Source organism: Typopeltis vanoorti, chromosome 14, assembly GCF_054136105.1.
Source record: "Typopeltis vanoorti isolate ZY-2024b chromosome 14, IOZ_Tvanoo_1.0, whole genome shotgun sequence".
Classification (NCBI taxonomy): domain Eukaryota; kingdom Metazoa; phylum Arthropoda; class Arachnida; order Uropygi; family Thelyphonidae; genus Typopeltis; species Typopeltis vanoorti.
The window spans coordinates 104,449,796-104,461,796 of NC_143562.1; positions in this window are offsets into that span (position 1 = coordinate 104,449,796).

The window sequence follows — 12,001 nt, forward strand, 5'->3', positions numbered from 1 at the left end:
TTTTTATGTGACATTATTGAAATATCTTAAAAAATATATTTTGTAAACTGGTTTTAGGTTATCCCACATCAGAATTTTTCTTCGATAGCAGTTTTCAATATATATTAGATTTATTTATTTTCTAATATTATCTATTTTATATATATTTTATTTATCAGATATGTATTTTGTTTTAATTTATTAACTTATTTTATAATTAAATCTATCGTATTTAATTCTAGAGTATGACTAGTCGTGAGAGAGATTATTATGGAAGAAAATACCCAAGTGGGCATGAAAAACGAACGCGAAAACAAGAAAAAGAAGGGTGAGGAACGTCAACGAAATTCACTATTTAAATTTATGAAGTTGAACTCATATATTTGTTCAGATATATCAGTTGATAACGGGAGTTCTGAAATAATTACAAACAGTTCTTCGGCTTCAACATTAATGAATGATGAGAGTTCTGAAATACTCAAAGGAAGGGGAGAACATGACGCGTTTGGTCAAACAATGAGTATTGAAGATCCTAAAACTGAGACACCAGAGGAAGATGAACTATCTACTATTGATGATCCAACAACATGGCCTAAAATTTTGAACAATGCAACACTAACACTAACACAAATTGTACAACGTGGTCCACCGTCTCCATCGACTGAAAACGATTTTCCAAAAGATGACAACAAGAGGTGTTTTTCCACCTCTCACAATGTTAGGACAGTTGCAAATGGAGAGAAGCAAAACAAAAGATGGCTTATATATTCAAACTCTTCGAAATCAATTTTTTGTTTTTGTTGCAAATTATTTTCTTCTGATGATAATTTTTTATCTAATAATGGCCTTTCTGACTGGCGATATGTAAGTGAAAGATTAGAGTCGCACGAACGAAATCCAATGCACATGAAATGCATGTATCCATGAACACAAATGGAATGTAATTTAAAAAATCATAATACAATTGATCAGGCAATTCAAAATGTCATAAAATTTGAAGCAGAACGGTTATGAAATGTTTTGAGACGAATAGTAGCAGCAATTCTTTATTTATCCGAACATAATTTAGCTTTTAGAGGTAATTTTGATACTTTGTACACAGCCCATAATGGTAATTTTTTTGGAATCATAGAATTAATTGCAGATTTTGATCCACTTTTAAAAGATCATTTAATGCGATGTTCGGAAAAAAAAGTTATAGGTAAGAAACAAAATTCGTATCTAACACCCATTGTGCAAAATGAATTAATTGTTGATATGGGAACCAAAATTCAACAAAATATTGTAAATATGATACGACAGGCAAAGTACTATTCAATAATTCTCGATTGTACTCCTGGTGTTAGTCATCAGGAGCAAATTTCAGTAATTTTTAGATTTTTACATATATTTTAAGCATGTATTGAAATTCGTGAACACTTCTTGACGTTTTTAACAACTAATGACACTACTGGTAAAGGTATATCTGAAAATATAAAATCACTTAAATAAATTAAATTTTAAATTATCAGATTGTAGAGGGCAATGGTATAATAACGGAGCGAATATGAAAGGAGTATATAAGGGAGTCCTTGCTTACATTTTAAATGTAAACGAAAAGGCATTTTATACTCCTTGCACCTGTCATAATTTAAATTTGATTTTAGAGGATGTCGTAAAATCATCTATTATAGCAATACATTTTTTTAATGTTATACAAAAAATATATACATTATTTGGTGCCTCAACTTCGCGTTGGGACATATTAAAGAAATTTGTTAAACAATTAACTCCAAAACCGTTATGTGATACAAGATGGGAATGTAGAGTAGAATCAGTTAGAGCTATAAGTTTTCAAATTTCAGAATTTTTAAATGCACTAAAATAATTATTTAAAACTACATCAGATAATACTGTCAAAATAGAAGTGGTTTCAATATATGAGCAAATAGATTCATTTGAGCTTATACTAAGCCCTCGTAATTTGGTATGAGCAAAAGTTAATTTAGTAAGTAAAGTATTACAAAATGCAAAAATTCCCATAGACGTAGCAACTAAACATATTAAAGAGTTAGTGCAGTACATTGAAGAGCAGAGAATATCAGGATTGATAGCTGTTTTGAGATTGCTAAAGAACTGTTAAATCTATTAGAAATAGAAAGTAAATTTAAAGATTTAAAAATTTTAAATTTTAAAATTTTAAATTGCATGAATTTCACGAAAAATCATTTGGATTTCTTTATGATATGAAATTAATAAGAAAAATGACAGAAAATGAATTAAAATTTTGCTGCAAACAGCTGTATCAAAAATTAAATACAGATATTGATGAATCTGAATTTTACAATGAATTAATTATTTTTAGAAATATTGTTCCAAAAGATGTACCCATTAATATTTTAAAATTCATAATTGCAAATAATTTGTCGGGTATTTATCCAAATATTACTACGACATTTAAAATATTATTGACCAGTCCAGTTACGGTCGCATCAGCAGAAAGATCATTTTCCAAATTAAAATTAATAAAAAGCTATTTGCTATCTTCTATGTCTCAAGAAAGTTTGCCGTTCCTGGCAATATTATCTATAGAGCATGAAATTGCACAAAATTTGAATAGCGTTATAAATAATTTTATTGATAAGCGCATTAGGTTAAATAAAATTTAATATATTAAGATTTCTTTTAAATCTTATACGTTGTTATACATATATTTCATTCTTTATAGTAAAAATTGATATTTTTTCATATTTTTATATTATTATTTATATTATTAAATAAATCATTGTTCTGGCGTATTTATATGATAATGTTTACTTACATAATAAAATAATATATCATGTACACACAAACACATTTATTTTTTAACTAATTTTTTCCCTTTACTTAAATTGATGCTAAAGAGCATATTTGTTTATTTATGTGCATAAATATTTTTCATATTTGATTTAATTAATTAATTAGCAAGATATTCTTCCATTTAAAATTTCCATAAATGTTACTAACTTTCAGGGGCCCCACTTTTTGATTTCACACAGGGCCCCGCAAAATGTAGAAACGGGCCAGGGTAAGAGACCGAGACTCGTACACTTTGTAATCCACAACTAATTATTTTATTTCATTATTTTTATGCTCGTTTTTCAGATTTGTCAGAGTAAAAACTGTAGTTTATTAATGTTATCTTTTCCTGTTTATTCCAGTTAAATAAAACCAGATGTGCTTTAAATTTTGTCTACCAACAAGCATTGTTAGAAGTGTATGCAGGCTTGTTCCAACATTTCCAATACCATAATGCTAAATTGCGAGAAATATCATTGAACATTCGATTCTAACTAACCTAGACGCCAATAAACAGCAACTTTTTATTGGCCTGTTTCAATTTGTGTCCGAATTATTTTATCTCTGGAGAGTTTCACCACCCAGAAATTCAGATTTTTAATTCTGTATCTCGTAGAGCTAGGCTAGGCTAGAATGCTAAAAATTTAAAATAAAAACGCGACGTCTGTTGAAGGTGGTTCGAAATTTTCACAAAAAAAGTTAAATTATTTTCAGACATAAAATTCACTCTTCTTCTTCTCCAGCTTCATTTCCATTCAATTAGGGTCGTTGCAGCAGATCAACCTCCTCCACTCACTTCTGTCAAAGGGCATTTCTCCTCTAGCTCGAGATCTTGAAGATCCCTCCCAAGTTGTCCAGTCATCGTTTAGGTCTCCTCTTTCTTATTTTTCCTGGCGGTTTCATATCCAGCACTCTCCTTTCCATAGCTTTTATCTCACCATAACATGATCAAACACCTCAGCCTTGATTTTCTAATCTTAATGGACATTTGGTTTACTTTTACTGTTTCCCTGATTAGTGAGTTCTTGATCTTTTAAATCTTGTTCAATCTTGTTTTACCACTTGCTTGTCTCAGCATTCTCGTTTCAACTACGTTCATTCTCTTCTTCCATATCTTAGTCATCTGCTAGGTATCACTGCTATACATCAATGCAAGTCTCACTGCCATTTTGTAGATCTTCCCTTTTAACTTGCTCGACACTTTTGCATCACACAAGATGCCTGAAATGTTTTTCTGTTTATTCACCCTGATTGGACCCTACTATTAAGATGTGAGTCCAGGTATCCATCACTTTGGATACATGCTCCTAGGTATGTGAACCTAGACACTTGAGGCATGCCTGTTCCCTGCAATATTACTTTCTGCTGCTTCACTACAACAGATGTACTCTGTCTAAGTTCTACCGATCCTCACATCACTGTCTTCCAAAGCTTTCCTCCATTGCTGAAGTCCTTCTCCTGCTTCCTGCTCAGAGTTTGTGCAAATCACCACATCATCGAGGGCAGTGGCGGACTGGGTCTGAAAATATTGTTTGCCAGGAGACAAAGGGGGCTCACCCACAATTATAAGGCTACCATTTAATTTTTATAAGAAATAAATAAAATTTTCAAAAAAATACATAAGTGGAAAAACGTTACAATTAAAATGTTTGTGAAATAAATGTATATATTTTTAGTAATTACAGTGTACATATATGTATTGTACACATTACTGGCAGTATACACTAGATAGTAAATGTAAATACAGATTGTTATAATTTAATTTATATTTTTTTTCTAATTTTAAATTAACGGTGGATATTTTAAAATAGTTTGCTTGTACTGAACATTTTACACATTAACAGGTAGTTCAAAAGCATATTTCATGCAGTCCACTATATTAAGAGCAATCGTTCGAATTCACTAGATGATTGTGCGAATCTGTCAACAATTGCTTCTGCATCCAATTCATCTAACAATTCCTTTTCAGTGGACAGCAACATGTATGATTCCAAGTTTATTCACTCTGATTGTGAATGTCCTCTCACATTGGACTTGAGTAACTGATAGCGTGCACATGACTTTATAAAGTTCCTAAAAGTTATCATATGCCTTGTCATGAAGTCTGTTGGATGCCGGAAATTTTAGTACACACGCTGGGCAAGTGCTACAAATTTTACACTTATTGCAACTGGAATTCATATTCTCACCATCATTAAGCAATATCTTTAATATATCAAAGTTCGAAGCAAAAGAAAACAATTCCAATATTTCTTGTTCTTTGCTGATTTGTGAAGACAGCTTAATAATACCTTCCAATGCTTCACTTTCAAAGCCCTTCTCTCTAGTTTTAAACTTTGCTGGGTCCAAGCAGGATAAATCTTTATACTACTTTTTGTGTTAAAACTAAGAAATATATAGTGAATGTTGTTATGGTAGTTTCAGATATTGAATTCGGTTGAAGAGAATTAGTATTTCAATTCTAAAATTGTCGGCTTGCTTTTATCTTTGAGTCGTGCGATTTTTTGTTGATACTGCACCAATCACATGTACTTCTTCATAGCTGCTCTATCTTTACTGGCCTAGTAAAGATAGGGCAGTAAAGATAGAGTAAACATAGCTGTCTGTTTCGCGTTCTGCTTTCAATGACTAATGAGAAGTGCTTTTACTTCTCATTAGTCATTCGTGAAGGATTGTTCATTAGGTATCTGAAGTCTTGTAAATTATTGTTAATTTTTACTTGAAATAATGGGAAAGAAGATGGCGCTATTTGAGTAGAGTGCCCACAAGGAAACTGCTTTCTAAGCAGGGAATAGCAATAGCAATCGTGGTGCGTGGTGCGTGATGCGGGGATTTTCCGAAAAAACTGAAAACTTTAGTTTCTGAAAATCCCCATATACTGTATATCATGCACTACGATTTTCAGCTTTAATTTTTGGGGAAAAAAGTTCGAGTTATATTCGAGTAAATACGGGGCAATGTGAAGGACATTTGCTTTTATATCAAATAAGTTAAACATATTAATTGACAATAAATACTTCCAATTCATATATTCATTACTTACAATTCAATAAAATCGAAATCCACATATATATATATATATATATACACACTTTAGAAAACGGATCCGTTCTTTACGAAACACGAAAAGATATATTAAATGATGGTAAAGGAGTCACGCCACGTTCTGGCTGCCTGACAAATGATGCAACAAGTGAACTGGACGAAAGTTGTGCATCAGTATATCGCGGAGATAGATGGCTTGGAAATAGGATCTTTGTTTCTTATTTTCTTATTACTTATTATTACTAAAACATTATAAAAAATTTAGTTTAATCCTTTATCCAAGTGTGTGCAAACAACGTTTGCTCCTGAAAGTATCTTCAGGACTGGAGTAAAGTGGTACAACACCGGGAGACTCCTTGCAAAGGTGGAACAAGCTACCAACACTCCTATCTCAGTATCTCCCATAATGCAAAACACATCTCCTTGCGGATATGGCTAATGTTATGCATTAAGGGAAGGGCCACTAGTCAGACTAGTTTCGACCTTTATTGAGGTCTCTTCAGTGGGAGCCAGGCCCAAGTGGAGACACCAAGGCAGAAGCATTAGCAAGGTCATCTCCTCCAACAGGAGCTGCCCAACGCTGTGCCACCTTTTTATTAAATTACTCTGGATTTAGAGAAAGATGTTAAAAGTTCACTTTTCACATATATATACTCCCTATATAAGCAAAAACCCTAATATAATAGGGAACCGTAGAAATATTTTTATTATCGGGGCCCTGAAATCCTGTCGATGGCCCTAGTTATATGCAAAATTAGAAGAAGAAAAAAGTTTTGAAAATGTGTATTGACTGTGCGGTGCCTGCTGCCGTGAAGCTGCAGTCACAGTATATGCAATAACCAATAAAGCAATCGCCGTGCCATGCAGTTTATTGTTTTATTTTTAAGAATTTGAATTATAGTATAAGGAAATGTAATGGTTCTGTTATATTTATATTTTATTTATTTTGGTTGTAAGTATAGTCGTTAAAAACTAATGATTAATTAGATAATAAAAATTACAAATTTAACATAAATAAAAGAATCGTCGAAAAATAAAATTGTGTCTCACGTGAAAACCTCGTACCGCCCGGGGAAAACCTCACACCTCCGCCACCCCCTAGCTACGCCACTGGAGCCTACTCCATCACGGACCCACAGGGTCCACTTGCCATCGGGATAGCTGACACACTGGCCAGTCCGCCACTCATCCAGGGTGATTCAGGGTAAATTTTTTTTACCCTGAATCACCCTGAGTCAACAGATCCAAGAAAATAACAAATAAGAAGGGGGTTCAAAGCTGACTCTTGATGATACATGACTTTTACTGGGAATGCCTCAGTGGCTCCTGCTCTTTATCTCACCCTTTTTTACTACCATCATACATGTCTTGTACAAGATGTACATACTTCTTTGGAATCACTTTTCCCCTAATGTTTCTCCGTTTCTTTTTCTTGCGACTGTATCAAAGACCTTTTCCAAATCGATGAAGACAAGAAAAATTTCCATGTTACTCTCCCGATTTCCTTCTATGAGCCATCTTAGAACAAAGATGGCTTCAAATGTTCCCCGACCGAGCATAAGCCCAAACTGCTCTTTGCTAACTGACACCAAATCTCATTATCTCTTCTTAATTACCTTATCACATACCTTCATAGTGTGACTCATGAATTTATTTCATCTGTAGTTGTAACAAGACTGAATATCACCTTCATTCTTATATATAGGAACCAGTATACTGGTTCCTATATATAAGAATGAAGGTTCCTATGTATACTCTCTCTCTCTCTCTCTCTCTCTCTCTCTCTCTCTCTCTCTCTCTCTCTCTCTCTCTCTCTCTCTCTCCATTCCACTGATATTTCCTTAGTTTCAATGATTCTGTTAAAGGCATCCGTTAATAGAATCATGCCCAATTCACCTAGACACACCCATTTCTTCATACAGAACATTACGATCCTTTCTCTTGATCATCCTGGCTTGATAAATAACTTTGCTATTCCACTCCTTTTTTTCTGGCTATCCTGAGGGCCTTTTTGACAACTTCTTCATTATCCAGATGTTCATACACGTTAGCATAGGCTCCAGTTTTAGATCTTGCTACTGCTCTCTTTTCCATTCCATTATTCTCATCACCTACCCTGTCCCATTTCACATGGCCATTTTCTTTTTCCTAATACAATTTTGTACCTCATTGCACCACTACCACGTTTGCTTGCCCACTTTAATATTTCCTGTTGTCTGGCCCAACACTTCTTTCCCAATATTTCGGATATTTTTGATTTTGTTTTCTCATTTTCCATCTCCGATTGGCTCATTTTCAGAAATCGTTACCTGTACCTTCTATTCTTCTCTAAGAGCATTTCCTCCCAGCTTCCACCATCTTATTTTGAAGATCCCTTTCGCTTACTTCCAATTTACCCCTCTTTTCCCACTTGGCAGAGTAGAAGCCTGTACTGCTATACCACTCCCTCACCTAGTATTATATATTCTCTTCTACAGAATACATAGTCCACTTGGGAGTGTCTCTCCCACTGCTGTATGGGTACCTGTGATTTGGTGGTTTGATGTAGAAGGTGGGTAATATAACAAGATTCCTTGCCATTGCAAAATCAGCAACCTTATCATCTTCACTGTTCCTATCACCGACTGCATGTCTTCCTTGTATAGTCTCCCTACTTTCATTACTTTCCCCACACACAAACATCCGTTCCATACTTTTTAATCTGCTTATTATACATTCTAGGTCTATCGAAAACTTCATTTTCTTCTTCTTCACAGTCAGCTTGAGGTGCGTATATGCTCACTAAAGTCAGAATTTCACCATCACTGTCTAAATGCGCTACAATTGCTCTGTCTGATATTCTATTCACTTCTAATACATTTTCTTTAAGTTCCTGATTGAGCCCAATTCACACTCGATTCCGTTGTCTGTTCATTCCACAATAAAATGACTTGCATCCTTCTCCAATTTCTCCTTCTGTTGGTCCTTTCCATTTTGTTTCTTGCACAGTCAGTATCTCCACCCATCTCCACTGCATCAAATTTGGTACTTCTCAGCTTCTTCCATAGAGGGAACTCACATTAAGGGTTCCTATTCTGATGTGTGAAGCACTTTTCAATTTTTGCTTTTCTCTTCTTCTTAGAGCTATCTTTGTTAGCTGTATCCACTCCCGATTCGGCCGTACTTTCCCCTTTTTCTTGAGGTGCCAGACGAAGTCCCTATGCGTTGCTTCTGGAGTGAGCCCTACTCCTATCTACTTCTTTGAGGTCTGTCTACATTCAGATGATCTGCAAAGTTTTACAGCTGCATGCCCTTGCAGATGCCAACCTTACAGGAGTTCAGTCTACCGGGTGCGGCAAATATCTTGGAGAGAAGTCAGACTGCCACTGCATGAGACTAAAAGAAACAGTAAATAGGAACATCCATCCTAGCCCTTCAATACTCTAATAGCTTTGGGGGAAGAAGGAGAAAGAAAAAAAAAGTGAGGAAAGATGAGTAGGGACCAGTCTACAGATAATATAACAGATATATATTAGATGGAGTAAGGCATGGTCCAGTATCAGGTACCTGGGATTCGCCACTCCCATACGAACTAAAGTGAGGCCTCCAGGAACACTTAAAATCGTCACCTGCATGCCTCACCTGAATTTGGTATTTTCAGTGTGTGTGATATTTCATCCCAAATTTAGACTATAGGAATTTTTAGTTTAATGTCAAGAGATGTCATCACATTTTTTTTACATTCATGTTTTCTTGTCATTAGGTAGCATTTAGACATTTTCTAAAATAATTAAATACTGGATATCACTAGTGTGCCCCCCCTCCTCACCCACACATACACTCATTTTTCTTATTTCGTTCACTGCATTAATTTCAATGTAGTGTGAATAGATGGAAATACGAATTTGATATTTTAAGTGTGTGTGATATTTCATCCCTAATTTAGACTATAGGAATTTTTAGTTTAGTGTCAAGAGATGTCACAATTTTTTTGTTTACATTCACGTTTTCTTATCAATAGGTAGCAGTAGGCATTTTTCTAAATAATTAATTATTGGATATCAGTGGTTTCCCCCACACTCCCACAAATACACACACACACACACACGCGCACACAATTTTCATTCATTTTTTTCATTCTCTGCATTAATTTCACAGTAGTGCGAACAGACGGCAGCAGGAATTTGGTATTTAAGTGTGTGTGATATTCCATCCTTAATTTAGACTATAGGAATGTTTAGTTAAATAGTATAGTTCGCCCACAGTTTGTAGATCTCTACTTGGCGTCTTGCCAAGAATAGTAGCCAAGAAGGGCGTACGAATTGGTCGCCAACACGCGAAATCTCGTGCTTTATAGGTAAAATTTTCCAACTGTTATACAAGCAACATAGTTAACTACAATGATCATAAACGAGAACGTTAATTTTCCGACGTGTAATAATAAACAACTCATCGAACAATACGGACTGATTACCCTATTATCAGAATGGATTCTCCTCCTGTTAACATGTGCAGAAGTGTCAAACGGTCTCAAATCTGTAGGCATACTATAGTAGACAGTTTTTCTAAAAATGTCTACTGCTCGAAACGACAGCTTGCTTGTCTATCGCTTCCTCACATTCTTTTGTCACCACACATACACAAGTAGTCTCGCATGGTGTTCGTAAATGTCCCAAAATAAAGAATCATTATTGAAAGTCTTGAAATAAAGTTTTGAAAGTCTAATTTAACCATCAAAGAGTTCAGATAAGCGCCAATTATTTCTCCCATGATTCTGATAGCTGGTAATTCAGTTTCCAAAAATAGTAAATGATAATCGATGTTGTAGATTTTTGGTGAAAATCGCTCAGCTTCTTCAGAGCTAATAGAGAAAAATTTACTTACACCATTTCCTGTTTCATCGATGATTAGTTCACCATCTTGGCATTTGAGAATATTGCAGTCTCCGATGTCCAATTCGTACTCTACTCTCCTTTGCAGGTATCCGAGGATATTAAACCAACTCTGGCATAACTTTTCCTAAGTGCTCCTGGATGACCATATCACAATGTATGTATCATCCAAAATATTAATGGGTTTCCATCCTTTTAGAGCTATGTGAAGAGTTTTGTCTCATGCTATTTTCCTGAAGAAAGAAAATTTCAAAGGCTTTTGGGGCTGACCCGTTATTTTACTTTACTGGCCACTCACCACACCACAACACAAAGATGATTTCTGCGCTGATTGAATTGCAGTAACTGAAAAAATGTACTCGAATCTTGTTCCTTATAAGATTGTTTACCCTGTCCGTTTCTTTCCAAATGTAACATTTGCGCAGATGACTCATGGGCATGTTTTCGCATGCTTGTGGTAGTGACATTGAACTGATGTTATCCTACTTCATGTGGCATTACAGGAGCAAAGCTTATTCATCTTGGGCCCTGTCTGGGAAATGTTTTCTATTGTAAAATTGATGCATAAATTTTTATTTTTTTAAACCAATACATATGTTTTTGAGCAATGATATTAGCACAAAATCTTTCATTATGTTTCCAGTAACATGAGTAAGTGCATATGTTTGGACAAATAATATCGTTTATATCACGAACAGGTCTGTGTAAAAGTTTCGAAAACATTACCGACTTTTCTCTGCCTTTGGCAAGTAATATTTGATATTTGCATGTTAATTGTATTATCCATTTTCTTAGTTTGTCCAGAGAAAGGGAACCATTCTCCCATTTCAGTTAATGGTTATATTTAATTAACCAAGAATTCTGATTTTTAACTTTTCAGGAAATTCATTCCACCTATAAATCTTAAAATAGTTCTATCCGAATACAAATTTCTTTAGGAAATAAAGTTGAGACTTCATTATGAAGAAATTGTGCATCTATAATGCCAAGTCATTTTCATATTTTTTCTGAGACTTCGTATTTTTTTTTCATCTGTATTCGAATGCTTTTCTGTATTCTTCATCCTTATTATGTTCCTTTTTTTCCCAACACAAATAAATTAATTATTTTTATTATTGTTTGAAGTGAACATTATGTCTGATACTATACTATACTTTTCATGTTAAATTCTCTGGTACAAGTTCCAAACAAGGTACTCCAGACTATCTTATCTGAGGAAGAAACAGTCAATTGTGTCTAAAGGAAATGAGTCAAACACAGGATTTGACTCCTTTCCTTCTTTGCGTTTG